General features: G+C 46.3%; 5 non-coding genes and 37 pseudogenes across 5 annotated transcripts; all 42 read right to left on the reverse strand.

Annotated features, from left to right (window-relative positions):
• Nucleotides 1–10: 10 nt before the first annotated feature.
• Nucleotides 11–129, reverse strand: LOC140275176 (5S ribosomal RNA; annotated as a pseudogene).
• Nucleotides 130–398: 269 nt separating this feature from the next.
• On the reverse strand, nt 399–516 carry LOC140297195 (5S ribosomal RNA; annotated as a pseudogene).
• A 269-nt stretch (nt 517–785) lies between these two features.
• LOC140317182 (5S ribosomal RNA) lies at nt 786–904 on the reverse strand (annotated as a pseudogene).
• A 269-nt stretch (nt 905–1,173) lies between these two features.
• LOC140295805 (5S ribosomal RNA) lies at nt 1,174–1,292 on the reverse strand (annotated as a pseudogene).
• A 269-nt stretch (nt 1,293–1,561) lies between these two features.
• On the reverse strand, nt 1,562–1,680 carry LOC140294622 (5S ribosomal RNA; annotated as a pseudogene).
• Nucleotides 1,681–1,949: 269 nt separating this feature from the next.
• On the reverse strand, nt 1,950–2,068 carry LOC140318278 (5S ribosomal RNA; annotated as a pseudogene).
• Nucleotides 2,069–2,337: 269 nt separating this feature from the next.
• LOC140288901 (5S ribosomal RNA) lies at nt 2,338–2,456 on the reverse strand (annotated as a pseudogene).
• Nucleotides 2,457–2,725: 269 nt separating this feature from the next.
• LOC140293531 (5S ribosomal RNA) lies at nt 2,726–2,844 on the reverse strand (annotated as a pseudogene).
• A 269-nt stretch (nt 2,845–3,113) lies between these two features.
• LOC140291354 (5S ribosomal RNA) lies at nt 3,114–3,237 on the reverse strand (annotated as a pseudogene).
• A 269-nt stretch (nt 3,238–3,506) lies between these two features.
• LOC140290873 (5S ribosomal RNA) lies at nt 3,507–3,624 on the reverse strand (annotated as a pseudogene).
• A 269-nt stretch (nt 3,625–3,893) lies between these two features.
• LOC140293412 (5S ribosomal RNA) lies at nt 3,894–4,011 on the reverse strand (annotated as a pseudogene).
• A 269-nt stretch (nt 4,012–4,280) lies between these two features.
• Nucleotides 4,281–4,398, reverse strand: LOC140289776 (5S ribosomal RNA; annotated as a pseudogene).
• A 269-nt stretch (nt 4,399–4,667) lies between these two features.
• LOC140301296 (5S ribosomal RNA) lies at nt 4,668–4,786 on the reverse strand (annotated as a pseudogene).
• A 269-nt stretch (nt 4,787–5,055) lies between these two features.
• On the reverse strand, nt 5,056–5,174 carry LOC140277991 (5S ribosomal RNA; annotated as a pseudogene).
• Nucleotides 5,175–5,437: 263 nt separating this feature from the next.
• LOC140293051 (5S ribosomal RNA) lies at nt 5,438–5,556 on the reverse strand (annotated as a pseudogene).
• A 272-nt stretch (nt 5,557–5,828) lies between these two features.
• On the reverse strand, nt 5,829–5,947 carry LOC140303023 (5S ribosomal RNA). The gene has a single exon (XR_011915169.1). It is a non-coding gene; the product is annotated as a 5S ribosomal RNA (ribosomal RNA).
• Nucleotides 5,948–6,216: 269 nt separating this feature from the next.
• On the reverse strand, nt 6,217–6,335 carry LOC140275183 (5S ribosomal RNA; annotated as a pseudogene).
• A 269-nt stretch (nt 6,336–6,604) lies between these two features.
• Nucleotides 6,605–6,722, reverse strand: LOC140297197 (5S ribosomal RNA; annotated as a pseudogene).
• A 269-nt stretch (nt 6,723–6,991) lies between these two features.
• On the reverse strand, nt 6,992–7,110 carry LOC140317193 (5S ribosomal RNA; annotated as a pseudogene).
• A 269-nt stretch (nt 7,111–7,379) lies between these two features.
• LOC140295806 (5S ribosomal RNA) lies at nt 7,380–7,498 on the reverse strand (annotated as a pseudogene).
• Nucleotides 7,499–7,767: 269 nt separating this feature from the next.
• LOC140293910 (5S ribosomal RNA) lies at nt 7,768–7,886 on the reverse strand (annotated as a pseudogene).
• Nucleotides 7,887–8,149: 263 nt separating this feature from the next.
• LOC140295891 (5S ribosomal RNA) lies at nt 8,150–8,268 on the reverse strand. The gene has a single exon (XR_011912912.1). It is a non-coding gene; the product is annotated as a 5S ribosomal RNA (ribosomal RNA).
• A 269-nt stretch (nt 8,269–8,537) lies between these two features.
• On the reverse strand, nt 8,538–8,656 carry LOC140307450 (5S ribosomal RNA; annotated as a pseudogene).
• Nucleotides 8,657–8,925: 269 nt separating this feature from the next.
• On the reverse strand, nt 8,926–9,044 carry LOC140294386 (5S ribosomal RNA; annotated as a pseudogene).
• A 263-nt stretch (nt 9,045–9,307) lies between these two features.
• LOC140293053 (5S ribosomal RNA) lies at nt 9,308–9,426 on the reverse strand (annotated as a pseudogene).
• A 272-nt stretch (nt 9,427–9,698) lies between these two features.
• On the reverse strand, nt 9,699–9,817 carry LOC140303075 (5S ribosomal RNA). The gene has a single exon (XR_011915173.1). It is a non-coding gene; the product is annotated as a 5S ribosomal RNA (ribosomal RNA).
• A 269-nt stretch (nt 9,818–10,086) lies between these two features.
• LOC140291925 (5S ribosomal RNA) lies at nt 10,087–10,205 on the reverse strand (annotated as a pseudogene).
• A 269-nt stretch (nt 10,206–10,474) lies between these two features.
• LOC140294388 (5S ribosomal RNA) lies at nt 10,475–10,593 on the reverse strand (annotated as a pseudogene).
• Nucleotides 10,594–10,856: 263 nt separating this feature from the next.
• Nucleotides 10,857–10,975, reverse strand: LOC140293054 (5S ribosomal RNA; annotated as a pseudogene).
• A 272-nt stretch (nt 10,976–11,247) lies between these two features.
• On the reverse strand, nt 11,248–11,366 carry LOC140303138 (5S ribosomal RNA). Its single transcript, XR_011915176.1, has one exon. It is a non-coding gene; the product is annotated as a 5S ribosomal RNA (ribosomal RNA).
• Nucleotides 11,367–11,635: 269 nt separating this feature from the next.
• On the reverse strand, nt 11,636–11,754 carry LOC140275190 (5S ribosomal RNA; annotated as a pseudogene).
• A 269-nt stretch (nt 11,755–12,023) lies between these two features.
• Nucleotides 12,024–12,142, reverse strand: LOC140293911 (5S ribosomal RNA; annotated as a pseudogene).
• Nucleotides 12,143–12,411: 269 nt separating this feature from the next.
• Nucleotides 12,412–12,530, reverse strand: LOC140308841 (5S ribosomal RNA; annotated as a pseudogene).
• A 267-nt stretch (nt 12,531–12,797) lies between these two features.
• LOC140296440 (5S ribosomal RNA) lies at nt 12,798–12,916 on the reverse strand (annotated as a pseudogene).
• Nucleotides 12,917–13,185: 269 nt separating this feature from the next.
• On the reverse strand, nt 13,186–13,304 carry LOC140293055 (5S ribosomal RNA; annotated as a pseudogene).
• Nucleotides 13,305–13,576: 272 nt separating this feature from the next.
• LOC140299815 (5S ribosomal RNA) lies at nt 13,577–13,695 on the reverse strand (annotated as a pseudogene).
• A 269-nt stretch (nt 13,696–13,964) lies between these two features.
• Nucleotides 13,965–14,073, reverse strand: LOC140295824 (5S ribosomal RNA; annotated as a pseudogene).
• A 269-nt stretch (nt 14,074–14,342) lies between these two features.
• LOC140297215 (5S ribosomal RNA) lies at nt 14,343–14,461 on the reverse strand (annotated as a pseudogene).
• Nucleotides 14,462–14,730: 269 nt separating this feature from the next.
• LOC140299790 (5S ribosomal RNA) lies at nt 14,731–14,849 on the reverse strand (annotated as a pseudogene).
• Nucleotides 14,850–15,118: 269 nt separating this feature from the next.
• LOC140279542 (5S ribosomal RNA) lies at nt 15,119–15,237 on the reverse strand (annotated as a pseudogene).
• Nucleotides 15,238–15,506: 269 nt separating this feature from the next.
• LOC140290297 (5S ribosomal RNA) lies at nt 15,507–15,625 on the reverse strand (annotated as a pseudogene).
• Nucleotides 15,626–15,897: 272 nt separating this feature from the next.
• Nucleotides 15,898–16,016, reverse strand: LOC140297438 (5S ribosomal RNA). Its single transcript, XR_011913173.1, has one exon. It is a non-coding gene; the product is annotated as a 5S ribosomal RNA (ribosomal RNA).
• Between the last annotated feature and the right edge of the window lie 1,489 nt (nt 16,017–17,505).

The raw sequence follows: 17,505 nt of genomic DNA on the forward strand, positions 1-17,505 counted from the left end.
GAAGAGAAAAAGCTTACAGCACCTGGTATTCCCAAGCGGTCTCTCATCCAAGTACTAACCAGGCAAAACCCTGCTTGGCTTCCGAGATCAGACGAGGTCGGGCATATTCAGGGTGGTGTGGCCGTAAGCAACAATGTCTGTGACAAATGTGCATTATATAGGTACTGGAATCATACAGTTCCTCTATGTAACCAGATTATTGCCGAGAAAAGCTGATAAGTAGTGGGCACATCTTCTTCCCTGACGTGATCATTCTCTTCAGCTGAAACTGAGACTCTCAGATCACTTCATGTCTGCCAACAAAGCAGCAGCAGCTGAAGATGACCAACTTCCTCATGTGTCACAGGGCGATCAGACATTGCAGAAAAAGACATGCAGGTGGTAGAGAGAAGAGAAAAAGCTTACAGCACCTGGTATTCCCAAGCGGTCTAACATTCAAGTACTAACCAGGCCCAACCCTGCTTGGGTTCGAGATTAGACGAGGTCGGGCATATTCAGGGTGGTGTGGCCGTAAGTAACAATGTCTGTGACAAATGTGCATTATATAGGTACTGGAATCATACGGTTCCTCTATGCAACCAGATAATTGCCGAAAAAGGCTGACTTGTAGGGGGTTCATCTTCTTCCCTGATGTGATTATTCTCTGGTACTGAAACTGAGACTCTCAGATCACTTTGTGTCTGCCAACAAAGCAGCAGCAGCTGAAGATGACCAACTTCCTCATGTGTCACAGGGCGATCAGACATTGCAACAAAAGACATGCAGGTGGTAAAGAGAAGAGAAAAAGCCTACAACACCTGGTATTCCCAAGCGGTCTCCCATTCAAGTACTAACCAGGCCAAACCCTGCTTTGCTTCGGAGATCAGATGAGGTCGGGCTTATTCAGGGTGGTATGGCCGTAAGCAACAATCTCTCTGAAAAATGTTTATAATATAGGTACTGGAATCATACGGTTCCTCTATGTAACCAGATAATTGTCGAGAAAGGCTGACTTGTAGTGGGTTCATCATCTTCTCTGATGTGATCATTCTCTTCAGCTGAAACTGAGACTCTCAGATCACTTCGTGTCTGCCAACAAAGCAGCAGCAGCTGAAGATGACCAACTTCCTCATGTGTCACAGGGTGGTCAGACGTTGCAACAAAAGACATGCAGGTGGTAGAGAGAAGAGAAAAAGCTTACAGCACCTGGTATTCCCAAGCAGTCTGCCATTCAAGTACTAACAAGGCCCAACCCTGCTTGGCTTCCAAGATGAGACGAGGTCGGGCATGTTCAGGGTGGTGTGGCCGTAAGCAACAATGTCTGTGACAAATGTGCATTATATAGGTACTGGAATAATACAGTTCCTCTATGTAACCAGATAATTGTCGAGAAAGGCTAACTTGTAGTGGGCACATCTTCTTCCCTGATGTGATTATTCTCTCCAGCTGAAACTGAGACTCTCAGATCACTTCGTGTCTGCCAACAAAGCAGCAGCAGCTGAAGATGACCAACTTCCTCATGTGTCACAGGGTGGTCAGACGTTGCAACAAAAGACATGTAGGTGGTAGAGAGAAGAGAAAAAGCTTACAGCACCTGGTATTCGCAAGCGGTCTCCCATTCAAGAACTAAGCAGGCTCAACCCTGCTTGGCTTCCGAGATCAGACAAGGTCGGGCATGTTCAGGGTAGTGTGGCCGTAAGCAACAATGTGTCTGACAAATGTGCATTATATAAGTACAGGAATCATACGGTTCCTCTATGTAACCAGATAATTGCTGAGAAAGGCTGATGTGTAGTGGGCACATCTTCTTCCCTGACGTGATTATTCTCTTCAGCTGAAACTGAGACTCTCAGATCACTTCGTGTCTTCCAACAAAGCAGCAGCAGCTGAAGATGGCCAACTTTCTCATGTGTCACAGGGTGATCAGACGTTGCAACAAAAGACATGCAGGTTGTAGAGAGAAGAGAAAATGCTTACAGCACCTGGTATTCCCAAGCAGTCTCCCATTAAAGTACTAACCAGGCCCAACCCTCCTTGGCTTCCGAGATCAGACGAGGTCGGGCTTATTCAGGGTGGTATGGCCGTAAGGAACAATTTCTGTGACAAATGTGCATTATATAGGTACTGGAATCATACAATTCCTCTATGTAACCAGATAATTGCAGAGAAAGGCTGACTTGTTATGGGCACATCTTCTTCCCTGATGTGATTATTCTCTGCAGCTGAAACTGAGACTCTCAGATCACTTCGTGTCTGCCAACAAAGCAGCAGCAGCTGAAGATGACCAACTTCCTCATGTGTCAGAGGGGGATCAGACGTTGCAACAAAAGACATGCAGGTGGTCGAGAGAAGACAAAAAGCTTACAGCTCCTGGTATTCCCAAGCGGTCTCCCATTTAAGTACTAACCAGGCCCAACCCTCCTTGGCTTCCGAGATAAGACGAGGTCGGGCATGTTCAGGGTGGTGTGGCCGTAAGCAACAATGTCTGTGACAAATGTGCATTATATAGGTACTGGAATCATACGGTTCCTCTATGTAACCAGATAATTGCAGAGAAAAGCTGACTTGTAGTGGGCACATCTTCTTCCCTGACGTGATTATTCTCTGCAGCTGAAACTGAGACTCTCAGATCACTTCGTGTCTGCCAACAAAGCAGCAGCAGCTGAAGATGACCAACTTCCTCATGTGTCACAGGGTGATCAGACGTTGCAACAAAAGACATGCAGGTGGTAGAGAGAAGAGAAAAAGCTTACAGCACCTGGTATTCCAAAGCAGTCTCCCATGTAAGTACTAACCAGGCCCAACCGTGCTTGGCTTCCGAGATCGGACAAGGTCGGATATGTTGAGGGTGGTGTGGCCGTAAGCAACAAAGTCTGTGACAAATGTGCATTATATTGGTACTGGAATCATACAGTTCCTCTATGTAACCAGATAATTGCCGAGAAAGGCTGATGTGTAGTGGGCATATCTTCTTCCCTGATGTGATTATTCTCTCAAGCTGAAACTGAGACTCTCAGATCACTTTGTGTCTGCCAACAAAGCAGCAGCAGCTGAAGATGACCAACTTCCTCATGTGTCACAGGGTGATCAGACGTTGCAACAAAAGACATGCAGGTGGTAGAGAGAAGAGAAAAAGCTTACAGCACCTGGTATTCCCAAGCAGTCTCCCACCCAAGTACTAACCAGGCACAACCCCGCTGGGCTTCCGAGATCGGACGAGGTCGGGCATATTATATTCAGGGTGGTGTGGCCGTAAGCGACAATCTCTGTGACAAATGTGCATTATATAGGTACTGGAATCATACGGTTCCTCTATGTAACCAGATAATTGCAGAGAAAGGCTTATGTGTAGTGGGCACATCTTCTTCCCTGACGTGATTATTCTCTGCAGCTGAAACTGAGACTCTCAGATCACTTCGTGTCTGCCAACAAAGCAGCAGAAGCTGAAGATGACCAACTTCCTCATGTGTCACAGGGTGATCAGACGTTGCAACAAAAGACATTCAGGTGGTCCAGAGAAGAGATAAAGCTTACAGCACCTGGTATTCCCAAGTGGTCTCCCACCCAAGTACTAACCAGGCCAACCGTGCTTGGCTTCCGAGATCAGACGAGGTCAGGCATGTTCAGGGTGGTGTTGCCGCAAGCGACAATGTCTGTGACAAATGTGCATTATATAGGTACTGGAATCATACGGTTCCTCTATGTAACCAGATAATTGCCGAGAAAGGCTTATGTGTAGTGGGCACATCTTCTTCCCTGACGTGATTATTCTCTGCAGCTGAAACTGAGACTCTCAGATCACTTCGTGTCTGCAAACAAAGCAGCAGAAGCTGAAGATGACCAACTTCCTCATGTGTCACAGGGTGATCAGACGTTGCAACAAAAGACATTCAGGTGGTCCAGAGAAGAGATAAAGCTTACAGCACCTGGTATTCCCAAGCAGTCTCCCACCCAAGTACTAACCAGGCCAACCGTGCTTGGCTTCCGAGATCAGACGAGGTCAGGCATATTGAGGGTGGTGTGGCCGTAAGCAACAATGTCTGTGACAAATGTGCATTATATAGGTACTGGAATCATACAGTTCCTCTATGTAACCAGATAATTGCCGAGAAAGGCTGATGTGTAGGGGGCACATCTTCTTCCCTGACGTTATTATTCTCTTCAGCTGAAAATGAGACTCTCAGATCACTTCGTGTCTGCCAACAAAGCAGCAGCAGCTGAAGATGACAAACTTCCTCATGTGTCACAGGGTGTTCAGATGTTGCAACAAAAGACATGCAGGTGGTGGAGAGAAGAGAAAAAGCTTACAGCACCTGGTATTCCCAAGCAGTCTCCCACCCAAGTACTAACCAGGCCAACCGTGCTTGGCTTCCGAGATCAGACGAGGTCAGGCATATTCAGGGTGGTGTGGCTGTAAGCAACAATATATGTGACAAATGTGCCTTATATAAGTACTGGAATCATACACTTCCTCTATGAAACCAGATAATTGCCGAGAAAGGCTGATGTGTAGTGGGCATATCATCTTCTCTGATGTGATCATTCTCTTCAGCTGAAACTGAGACTCTCAGATCACTTCGTGTCTGCCAACAAAGCAGCAGCAGCTGAAGATGACCAACTTCCTCATGTGTCACAGGGTGATCAGACGTTGCAACAAAACACATGCAGGTGGTAGAGAGAAGAGAAAAAGCTTACAGCACCTGGTATTCCCAAGCGGTCTCCCACCCAAGTACTAACCAGGCCCAACACTGCTTGGCTTCCGAGATCAGACGAGGTCAGGCAAATTCAGGGTGGTGTGGCCGTAAGTAACAATGTCTGTGACAAATGTGCATTATATAAGTACAGGAATCATACGGTTCCTCTATGTAACCAGATAATTGATGAGAAAGGCTGATGTGTAGTGGGCACATCTTCTTCCCTGACGTGATTATTCTCTTCAGCTGAAACTGAGATTCTCAGATCACTTCGTGTCTGCCAACAAAGCAGCAGAAGCTGAAGATGACCACCTTCCTCATGTGTCACAGGGTGATCAGACGTTGCAACAAAAGACATGCAGGTGGTAGAGAGAAGAGAAAAAGCTTACAGCACCTGGTATTCCGAAGTGGTCTCCCATTCAAGTACTAACCAGGCCCAACCCTGCTTTTCTTCCGAGATCACACGAGGTTGGGCATATTCAGGGTGGTGTGGCCGTAAGTAACAATGTCTGTGACAAATGTGCATTATATAGGTACTGGAATCATACACTTCCTCTATGTAACCAGATAATTGCCGAGAAAGGCTGACTTGTAGTGGGCACATCTTCTTCCCTGATGTGATTATTCTCTGCAGCTGAAACTCTGAGATCACTTTGGATCTGCCAACAAAGCAGCAGCAGCTGAAGATGACCAACTTCTTCACGTGTCACAGGGTGATCAGACGTTGCAACAAAAGACATGGAGGTGGTAGAGAGAAGAGAAAAAGCTTACAGCACCTGGTATTCCCAAGCGGTGTCCCATCAAAGTACTAACCAGGCCCAGCCCTCCTTGGCTTCCGAGATCAGACAAGGTCAGACATATTCAGGGTGGTTTGGCCGTAAGTAACAATCTCCGTGACAAATGTGCATTATATAGGCAATGGAATCATACACTTCCTCTATGTAACCAGATAATTGCCGAGAAAGGCTGACTTGTAGTGGGCACATCTTCTTCCCTGATGTGATTATTCTCTGCAGCTGAAACTGAGACTCTCAGATCACTTCGTGTCTGCCAACAAAGAAGCAGCAGCAGCTGAAGATGACCAACTTCCTCATGTGTCACAGGAGGATCAGACGTATCCACAAAAGACATGAAGGTGGTAGAGAGTAGAGAAGAAGCTTACAGCACCTGGTATTCCCAAGTGGTCTCCCATCCAAGTACTAACCAGGCCCAACCCTGCTTGGCTTCCGAGATCAGATGAGGTCGGGCATGTTCCGGGTGGTGTGGCCGTAAGCAGCAATGTCTCTGACAAATGTGCATTATATAGGTACTGGAATCATACGGTTCCTCTATGCAACCAGATAATTGCCGAGAAAGTTTGATGTGTAGCGGGTAAATCATCTTCTCTGATGTGATCATTCTCTGCAACTGAAACTGAGACTCTCAGATCACTTCATGTCTGCCAACAAAGCAGCAGCAGCTGAAGATGACCAACTTCCTCATGTGTCACAGGGTGGTCAGACGTTGCAACAAAAGACATGCAGGTGGTTGAGAGAAGAGAAAAAGCTTACAGCACCTGGTATTCCCAAGCGGTCTCTCATCCAAGTACTAACCAGGCAAAACCCTGCTTGGCTTCCGAGATCAGACGAGGTCGGGCATATTCAGGGTGGTGTGGCCGTAAGCAACAATGTCTGTGACAAATGTGCATTATATAGGTACTGGAATCATACAGTTCCTCTATGTAACCAGATTATTGCCGAGAAAAGCTGATAAGTAGTGGGCACATCTTCTTCCCTGACGTGATCATTCTCTTCAGCTGAAACTGAGACTCTCAGATCACTTCATGTCTGCCAACAAAGCAGCAGCAGCTGAAGATGACCAACTTCCTCATGTGTCACAGGGCGATCAGACATTGCAGAAAAAGACATGCAGGTGGTAGAGAGAAGAGAAAAAGCTTACAGCACCTGGTATTCCCAAGCGGTCTAACATTCAAGTACTAACCAGGCCCAACCCTGCTTGGGTTCGAGATTAGACGAGGTCGGGCATATTCAGGGTGGTGTGGCCGTAAGTAACAATGTCTGTGACAAATGTGCATTATATAGGTACTGGAATCATACGGTTCCTCTATGCAACCAGATAATTGCCGAAAAAGGCTGACTTGTAGGGGGTTCATCTTCTTCCCTGATGTGATTATTCTCTGGTACTGAAACTGAGACTCTCAGATCACTTTGTGTCTGCCAACAAAGCAGCAGCAGCTGAAGATGACCAACTTCCTCATGTGTCACAGGGCGATCAGACATTGCAACAAAAGACATGCAGGTGGTAAAGAGAAGAGAAAAAGCCTACAACACCTGGTATTCCCAAGCGGTCTCCCATTCAAGTACTAACCAGGCCAAACCCTGCTTTGCTTCGGAGATCAGATGAGGTCGGGCTTATTCAGGGTGGTATGGCCGTAAGCAACAATCTCTCTGAAAAATGTTTATAATATAGGTACTGGAATCATACGGTTCCTCTATGTAACCAGATAATTGTCGAGAAAGGCTGACTTGTAGTGGGTTCATCATCTTCTCTGATGTGATCATTCTCTTCAGCTGAAACTGAGACTCTCAGATCACTTCGTGTCTGCCAACAAAGCAGCAGCAGCTGAAGATGACCAACTTCCTCATGTGTCACAGGGTGGTCAGACGTTGCAACAAAAGACATGCAGGTGGTAGAGAGAAGAGAAAAAGCTTACAGCACCTGGTATTCCCAAGCAGTCTGCCATTCAAGTACTAACAAGGCCCAACCCTGCTTGGCTTCCAAGATGAGACGAGGTCGGGCATGTTCAGGGTGGTGTGGCCGTAAGCAACAATGTCTGTGACAAATGTGCATTATATAGGTACTGGAATAATACAGTTCCTCTATGTAACCAGATAATTGTCGAGAAAGGCTAACTTGTAGTGGGCACATCTTCTTCCCTGATGTGATTATTCTCTCCAGCTGAAACTGAGACTCTCAGATCACTTCGTGTCTGCCAACAAAGCAGCAGCAGCTGAAGATGACCAACTTCCTCATGTGTCACAGGGTGGTCAGACGTTGCAACAAAAGACATGTAGGTGGTAGAGAGAAGAGAAAAAGCTTACAGCACCTGGTATTCGCAAGCGGTCTCCCATTCAAGAACTAACCAGGCCCAACCCTGCTTGGCTTCCGAGATCAGACGAGGTTGAGCTTATTCAGGGTGGTGTGGCGGTAAGCAACGATATCTGTTACAAATGTGTATTATATAGGTACTGGAATCATACACTTCCTCTATGTAACCAGATAATTGCCGAGAAAGGCTGACTTGTAGTGGGCACATCTTCTTCCCTGATGTGATTATTCTCTGCAGCTGAAACTCTGAGATCACTTTGTGTCTGCCAACAAAGCAGCAGCAGCTGAAGATGACCAACTTCCTCACGTGTCACAGGGTGATCAGACGTTGCAACAAAAGACATGGAGGTGGTAGAGAGAAGAGAAAAAGCTTACAGCACCTGGTATTCCCAAGCGGTCTCCCATCCAAGTACTAACCAGGCACAACCCTGCTTGGCTTCCGAGATCAGACGAGGTCGGGCATATTCAGGGTGGTGTGGCCGTAAGCAGCAATGTCTGTGACAAATGTAAATTGTATAGGTACTGGAATCATACGGTTCCTCTATATAACCAGATAATTGCAGAGAAAGGCTGATAAATAGTGGGCACATCTTCTTCCCTGACGTGATTATTCTCTCCAGCTGAAAATGAGACTCTCAGATAATTTCGTGTCTGCCAACAAAGCAGCAGCAGCTGAAGATGACCAACTTCCTCATGTGTCACAGGGCGATCAGACCTTGCAACAAAATACATGCAGGTGGTAGAGAGAAGAGAAAAAGCTTACAGCACCTGGCATTCCCAAGGGGTCTCCCATTCAAGTACTAACCAGGCCCAACCCTGCTTGGGTTCCGAGATCAGTCGAGGTCGGGCATATTCAGGGTGGTGTGGCCGTAAGTAACAATGTCTGTGAAAAATGTGCATTATATAGGTACTGGAATAATACAGTTCCTCTATGTAACCAGATAATTGCAGGGAAAGGCTAACTTGTTGTGGGCACATCTTCTTCCTTGATGTGATTATTCTCTGCAGCTGAAACTGAGACTCTCAGATCACTTCGTGTCTGCTAACAAAGCAGCAGCAGCTGAAGATGACCAACTTCCTCATGTGTCACAGGGCGATCAAACATTGCAACAAAAGACATGTAGGTGGTAGAGAGAAGAGAAAAAGCTTACAGCACCTGGTATTCCCAAGCGGTGTCCCATTAAAGTACTAACCAGGCCCAGCCCTCCTTGGCTTCCGAGATCAGACAAGGTCAGACATATTCAGGGTGGTTTGGCCGTAAGTAACAATCTCCGTGACAAATGTGCATTATATAGGCAATGGAATCATGCACTTCCTCTATGTAACCAGATAATTGCCGAGAAAGGCTGACTTGTAGTGGGCACATCTTCTTCCCTGATGTGATTATTCTCTGCAGCTGAAACTCTGAGATCACTTTGGATCTGCCAACAAAGCAGCAGCAGCTGAAGATGACCAACTTCTTCACGTGTCACAGGGTGATCAGACGTTGCAACAAAAGACATGGAGGTGGTAGAGAGAAGAGAAAAAGCTTACAGCACCTGGTATTCCCAAGCGGTGTCCCATCAAAGTACTAACCAGGCCCAGCCCTCCTTGGCTTCCGAGATCAGACAAGGTCAGACATATTCAGGGTGGTTTGGCCGTAAGTAACAATCTCCGTGACAAATGTGCATTATATAGGCAATGGAATCATACACTTCCTCTATGTAACCAGATAATTGCCGAGAAAGGCTGACTTGTAGTGGGCACATCTTCTTCCCTGATGTGATTATTCTCTGCAGCTGAAACTGAGACTCTCAGATCACTTCGTGTCTGCCAACAAAGAAGCAGCAGCAGCTGAAGATGACCAACTTCCTCATGTGTCACAGGAGGATCAGACGTATCCACAAAAGACATGAAGGTGGTAGAGAGTAGAGAAGAAGCTTACAGCACCTGGTATTCCCAAGTGGTCTCCCATCCAAGTACTAACCAGGCCCAACCCTGCTTGGCTTCCGAGATCAGATGAGGTCGGGCATGTTCCGGGTGGTGTGGCCGTAAGCAGCAATGTCTCTGACAAATGTGCATTATATAGGTACTGGAATCATACGGTTCCTCTATGCAACCAGATAATTGCCGAGAAAGTTTGATGTGTAGCGGGTAAATCATCTTCTCTGATGTGATCATTCTCTGCAACTGAAACTGAGACTCTCAGATCACTTCATGTCTGCCAACAAAGCAGCAGCAGCTGAAGATGACCAACTTCCTCATGTGTCACAGGGTGGTCAGACGTTGCAACAAAAGACATGCAGGTGGTTGAGAGAAGAGAAAAAGCTTACAGCACCTGGTATTCCCAAGCGGTCTCTCATCCAAGTACTAACCAGGCAAAACCCTGCTTGGCTTCCGAGATCAGACGAGGTTGGGCATATTCAGGGTGGTGTGGCCGTAAGCAACCATAACTGTGACAAATGTGCATTATATAGGTACTGGAATCATACAGTTCCTCTGTGTAACCAGATAATTGCCGAAAAAGGCTGACTTGTAGTGGGTTCATCTTCTTCCTTGATGTGATTATTCTCTGCAGCTGAAACTGAGACTCTCAGATCACTTCGTGTCTGCTAACAAAGCAGCAGCAGCTGAAGATGACCAACTTCCTCATGTGTCACAGGGCGATCAAACATTGCAACAAAAGACATGTAGGTGGTAGAGAGAAGAGAAAAAGCTTACAGCACCTGGTATTCCCAAGCGGTGTCCCATTAAAGTACTAACCAGGCCCAGCCCTCCTTGGCTTCCGAGATCAGACAAGGTCAGACATATTCAGGGTGGTTTGGCCGTAAGTAACAATCTCCGTGACAAATGTGCATTATATAGGCAATGGAATCATACACTTCCTCTATGTAACCAGATAATTGCCGAGAAAGGCTGACTTGTAGTGGGCACATCTTCTTCCCTGATGTGATTATTCTCTGCAGCTGAAACTCTGAGATCACTTTGGATCTGCCAACAAAGCAGCAGCAGCTGAAGATGACCAACTTCTTCACGTGTCACAGGGTGATCAGACGTTGCAACAAAAGACATGGAGGTGGTAGAGAGAAGAGAAAAAGCTTACAGCACCTGGTATTCCCAAGCGGTGTCCCATCAAAGTACTAACCAGGCCCAGCCCTCCTTGGCTTCCGAGATCAGACAAGGTCAGACATATTCAGGGTGGTTTGGCCGTAAGTAACAATCTCCGTGACAAATGTGCATTATATAGGCAATGGAATCATACACTTCCTCTATGTAACCAGATAATTGCCGAGAAAGGCTGACTTGTAGTGGGCACATCTTCTTCCCTGATGTGATTATTCTCTGCAGCTGAAACTGAGACTCTCAGATCACTTCGTGTCTGCCAACAAAGAAGCAGCAGCAGCTGAAGATGACCAACTTCCTCATGTGTCACAGGAGGATCAGACGTATCCACAAAAGACATGAAGGTGGTAGAGAGTAGAGAAGAAGCTTACAGCACCTGGTATTCCCAAGTGGTCTCCCATCCAAGTACTAACCAGGCCCAACCCTGCTTGGCTTCCGAGATCAGATGAGGTCGGGCATGTTCCGGGTGGTGTGGCCGTAAGCAGCAATGTCTCTGACAAATGTGCATTATATAGGTACTGGAATCATACGGTTCCTCTATGCAACCAGATAATTGCCGAGAAAGTTTGATGTGTAGCGGGTAAATCATCTTCTCTGATGTGATCATTCTCTGCAACTGAAACTGAGACTCTCAGATCACTTCATGTCTGCCAACAAAGCAGCAGCAGCTGAAGATGACCAACTTCCTCATGTGTCACAGGGTGGTCAGACGTTGCAACAAAAGACATGCAGGTGGTTGAGAGAAGAGAAAAAGCTTACAGCACCTGGTATTCCCAAGCGGTCTCTCATCCAAGTACTAACCAGGCAAAACCCTGCTTGGCTTCCGAGATCAGACGAGGTCGGGCATATTCAGGGTGGTGTGGCCGTAAGCAACAATGTCTGTGACAAATGTGCATTATATAGGTACTGGAATCATACAGTTCCTCTATGTAACCAGATTATTGCCGAGAAAAGCTGATAAGTAGTGGGCACATCTTCTTCCCTGACGTGATTATTCTCTCGAGCTGAAACTGAGACTCTCAGATCACTTCGTGTCAGCCAACAAAGCAGCAGCAGCTGAAGATGACCACCTTCCTCATGTGTCACAGGGTGATCAGACGTTGCAACAAAAGACATGCAGGTGGTAGAGAGAAGAGAAAAAGCTTACAGCACCTGGTATTCGCAAGCGGTCTCCCATTCAAGAACTAACCAGGCCCAACCCTGCTTGGCTTCCGAGATCAGACGAGGTTGAGCTTATTCAGGGTGGTGTGGCGGTAAGCAACGATATCTGTTACAAATGTGTATTATATAGGTACTGGAATCATACACTTCCTCTATGTAACCAGATAATTGCCGAGAAAGGCTGACTTGTAGTGGGCACATCTTCTTCCCTGATGTGATCATTCTCTTCAGCTGAAACTGAGACTCTCAGATCACTTCGTGTCTGCCAACAAAGCAGCAGCAGCTGAAGATGACCAACTTCTTCGCGTGTCACAGGGTGATCAGACGTTGCAACAAAAGACATGGAGGTGGTAGAGAGAAGAGAAAAAGCTTACAGCACCTGGTATTCCCAAGCGGTCTCCCATCCAAGTACTAACCAGGCACAACCCTGCTTGGCTTCCGAGATCAGACGAGGTTAGGCATATTCAGGGTGGTGTGGCCGTAAGCAACAATGTCTGTGACAAATGTAAATTGTATAGGTACTGGAATCATACGGTTCCTCTATATAACCAGATAATTGCAGAGAAAGGCTGATAAATAGTGGGCACATCTTCTTCCCTGATGTGATTATTCTCTCCAGCTGAAAATGAGACTCAGATCACTTCGTGTCTGCCAACAAAGCAGCAGCAGCTGAAGATGACCAACTTCCTCATGTGTCACAGGGCGATCAGACCTTGCAACAAAATACATGCAGGTGGTAGAGAGAAGAGAAAAAGCTTACAGCACCTGGCATTCCCAAGGGGTCTCCCATTCAAGTACTAACCAGGCCCATCCCTGCTTGGGTTCCGAGATTAGTCGAGGTCGGGCATATTTACGGTGGTGTGGCCGTAAGTAACAATGTCTGTGAAAAATGTGCATTATATAGGTACTGGAATAATACAGTTCCTCTATGTAACCAGATAATTGCAGGGAAAGGCTAACTTGTTGTGGGCACATCTTCTTCCTTGATGTGATTATTCTCTGCAGCTGAAACTGAGACTCTCAGATCACTTCGTGTCTGCTAACAAAGCAGCAGCAGCTGAAGATGACCAACTTCCTCATGTGTCACAGGGCGATCAGACATTGCAACAAAAGACATGCAGGTGGTAGAGAGAAGAGAAAAAGCTTACAGCACCTGGTATTCCCAAGCGGTGTCCCATCAAAGTACTAACCAGGCCCAGCCCTCCTTGGCTTCCGAGATCAGACAAGGTCAGACATATTCAGGGTGGTTTGGCCGTAAGTAACAATCTCTGTGACAAATGTGCATTATATAGGCAATGGAATCATACACTTCCTCTATGTAACCAGATAATTGCCTAGAAAGGCTGACTTGTAGTGGGCACATGTTCTTCCCTGATGTGATTATTCTCTGCAGCTGATATTGAGACTCTCAGATCACTTCGTGTCTGCCAACAAAGAAGCAGCAGCAGCTGAAGATGACCAACTTCCTCATGTGTCACAGGAGGATCAGACGTTGCCACAAAAGACATGAAGGTGGTAGAGAGTAGAGAAGAAGCTTACAGCACCTGGTATTACCAAGTGGTCTCCCATCCAAGTACTAATCAGGCCCAACCCTGCTTGGCTTCCGAGATCAGACGAGGTCGGGCATGTTCCGGGTGGTGTGGCCGTAAGCAGCAATGTCTCTGACAAATGTGCATTATATAGGTCCTGGAATCATACGGTTCCTCTATGCAACCAGATAATTGCCGAGAAAGGCTGATGTGTAGCGGGTAAATCATCTTCTCTGATGTGATCATTCTCTGCAACTGAAACTGAGACTCTCAGATCACTTCATGTCTGCCAACAAAGCAGCAGCAGCTGAAGATGACCAACTTCCTCATGTGTCACAGGATGATCAGACGTTGCAACAAAAGACATGGAGGTGGTAGAGAGAAGAGAAGAAGCTTACAGCACCTGGTATTCCCAAGCAGTCTCCCATCCAAGTACTAACCAGGCCCAACCCTCCTTGGCTTCCGAGATCAGACATATTCAGGGTGGTTTGGCCGTAAGCAACAGTCTCTGTGACAAATGTGCATTATATAGGCAATGGAATCATATGGTTCCTCTATGTAACCAGATAATTGCCGAGAAAGGCTGATATGTAGTGGGGACATCTTGTTCCCTGACGTGATAATTCTCTCTAGCTGAAAATGAGACTCTCAGATCACTTCGTGTCTGCCAACAAAGCAGCAGCAGCTGAAGATGACCAACTTCCTCATGTGTCACAGGGTGATCAGACGTTGCAACAAAAGACATGCAGGTGGTTGAGAGGAGAGAAAAAGCTTACAGCACCTGGTATTCCCAAGCTGTATACCATCAAAGTACTAACCAGGCCCAACACTGCTTGGCTTCCGAGATCAGACGAGGTTGAGCTTATTCAGGGTGGTGTGGCGGTAAGCAACGATATCTGTTACAAATGTGTATTATATAGGGACTGGAATCATACACTTCCTCTATGTAACCAGATAATTGCCGAGAAAGGCTGACTTGTAGTGGGCACATCTTCTTCCCTGATGTGATTATTCTCTGCAGCTGAAACTGAAACTCTGAGATCACTTTGTGTCTGCCAACAAAGCAGCAGCAGCTGAAGATGACCAACTTCTTCACGTGTCACAGGGTGATCAGACGTTGCAACAAAAGACATGGAGGTGGTAGAGAGAAGAGAAAAAGCTTACAGCACCTGGTACTCCCAAGCAGTCTCCCATCCAAGTACTAACCAGGCACAACCCTGCTTGGCTTCCGAGATCAGACGAGGTCGGGCATATTCAGGGTGGTGTGGCCGTAAGCAACAATGTCTCTGACAAATGTAAATTGTATAGGTACTGGAATCATACGGTTCCTCTATATAACCAGATAATTGCAGAGAAAGGCTGATGTGTAGTGGGCACATCTTCTTCCCTGACGTGATTATTCTCTCCAGCTGAAAATGAGACTCTCAGATCACTTCGTGTCTGCCAACAAAGCAGCAGCAGCTGAAGATGACCAACTTCCTCATGTGTCACAGGGCGATCAGACCTTGCAACAAAATACATGCAGGTGGTAGAGAGAAGAGAAAAAGCTTACAGCACCTGGCATTCCCAAGGGGTCTCCCATTCAAGTACTAACCAGGCCCAGCCCTGCTTGGGTTCCGAGATCAGTCGAGGTCAGGCATATTCAGGGTGGTGTGGCCGTAAGTAACAATGTCTGTGAAAAATGTGCATTATATAGGTACTGGAATAATACAGTTCCTCTATGTAACCAGATAATTGCAGGGAAAGGCTAACTTGTTGTGGGCACATCTTCTTCCTTGATGTGATTATTCTCTGCAGCTGAAACTGAGACTCTCAGATCACTTCGTGTCTGCTAACAAAGCAGCAGCAGCTGAAGATGACCAACTTCCTCATGTGTCACAGGGCGATCAGACATTGCAACAAAAGACATGCAGGTGGTAGAGAGAAGAGAAAAAGCTTACAGCACCTGGTATTCCCAAGCGGTGTCCCATCAAAGTACTAACCAGGCCCAGCCCTCCTTGGCTTCCGAGATCAGACAAGGTCAGACATATTCAGGGTGGTTTGGCCGTAAGCAACAATATCGGTGACAAGTGTGCATTATATAGGCAATGGAATCATACACTTCCTCTATGTAACCAGATAATTGCCTAGAAAGGCTGACTTGTAGTGGGCACATCTTCTTCCCTGATGTGATTATTCTCTGCAGCTGAAATTGAGACTCTCAGATCACTTCATGTCTGCCAACAAAGCAGCAGCAGCTGCTGAAGATGACCAACTTCCTCATGTGTCACAGGGTGATCAGACGTTGCAACAAAAGACATGCAGGTGGTCGAAAGAAGAGAAAAAGCTTACAGCACCTGGTATTCCCAAGAGGTCTTCCATCCAAGTACTAACCAGGCCCAACCGTGCTTGGCTTCCGAGATCAGACGAGATCGGGCATGTTCAACGTGGTGTGGCCGTAAGCAACAATGTCACTGACAAATGTGCATCATATAGGTACTGGAATCATACGGTTCCTCTATGCAACTAGATAATTGCAGAGAAAGGCTGATGTGTAACGGGCATATCATCTTCTCTGATGTGATCATTCTCTGCAGCTGAAACTGAGACTCTCAGATCACTTCGTGTCTGCCAACAAAGCAGCAGCTGAAGATGACCACCTTCCTCATGTGTCACAGGGTGATCAGACGTTGCAACAAAAGGTGGTAGAGAGAAGAGAAAAAGCTTAAAGCACCTGGTATTCCCAGGCAGTCTACCATCCAAGTACTAGTAGTAGTAAAAATAAAAAGGATGGAAAACATTCAAGAAAAGTGCAAATGAAGCAAGGTTTTTTGGTATAACTATCATGTATTATTCATTTGAACTTTTTTAGAACTTTGAACATTTACAAAACATAAGTAAGATCTCAATCTCAGCTCGGCTGCTGACTACTTGGTCCTGGGGCCTGCTGCTGTCTAGCTCTGGTTCATTCCCGTTTAGGAGATAGCTGATGATTAATGTCATCCTCTTCTAAAAGTCACTGTCAGACTCTGAATTTGATCTTCATATTCTGAAACCTCTTTCTTGACCAAAATCAATTTCAAGGCCTTGTGTGCGATGAATCTTTTGGTTGTTGCGGAGAATCGGTTGTATTAGTAGTTATCACTGGGAAAGCTATATTTATTGCCCCCCCCCCCCCCCCCCCCAAAAAAAAAAAGAGGAGGGGAAAAAAGAGGGAAAATGAAAAATGTACAGGAATATGATTACAGGTGCAAGTGCTTGAATGTCGGTTTGACACATGCACACGTGTATAATTACAACAAACAGTTTGAAAGTAGTGTTTCTTTTACAGATCACCAAGAAGCTGGCTGGCGCTATTGGGGACAGTGCTGCATGGATGATAAACATCGGCAACGAGTTTGGCCAGGTTCTGAACTCTGTTCTGACAACGGGTGAAGGTGCAGGGTTGGAAGAGTTGTGCCATGGCATCGTCACTCGATACAAGAATGCGGGCCAAGCTGAACCTGAGGTCATCTATGTTGACCGGGACTGCTGCAGCCAGTCAGGTGGGTAAAAATGATAAAATTCTTTATCAAATATACGTTTGAAAAACTGTGTGCCACACACACACACACTGTTACCACTCCACTTGTGGGAGGAGTGGTACTGGCAATTGGGCAGCGGCTGACTTTGTTTTTCACAGGTGTGTCTTCAGTGGTCAAACTCTTCCACCCATGGAGGTCTGCAGTGCGCTTGGACAGCTTCCATTTCATGCGACGTTTTAACTGCGGCGTTAAGTTTACGTTAAGTGTCTGTCTGTCTGTCTGTCTGTTCGCAGATGATTGCTCGTCTGTTACTGTGTGATTATTGTTACAATGTTAATAAAGTTTGATAATTTTACTTGAACCAAGAACAGCCTTCACATTTTTATTTAATTTCCCTTTGCAAAACAGGACGACAGTGAGTGTGAGTGA

Source organism: Leuresthes tenuis, unplaced genomic scaffold, assembly GCF_036924035.1.
Source record: "Leuresthes tenuis unplaced genomic scaffold, fLeuTen1.0.hap1 SCAF_1, whole genome shotgun sequence".
In the NCBI taxonomy this organism is placed as follows: domain Eukaryota; kingdom Metazoa; phylum Chordata; class Actinopteri; order Atheriniformes; family Atherinopsidae; genus Leuresthes; species Leuresthes tenuis.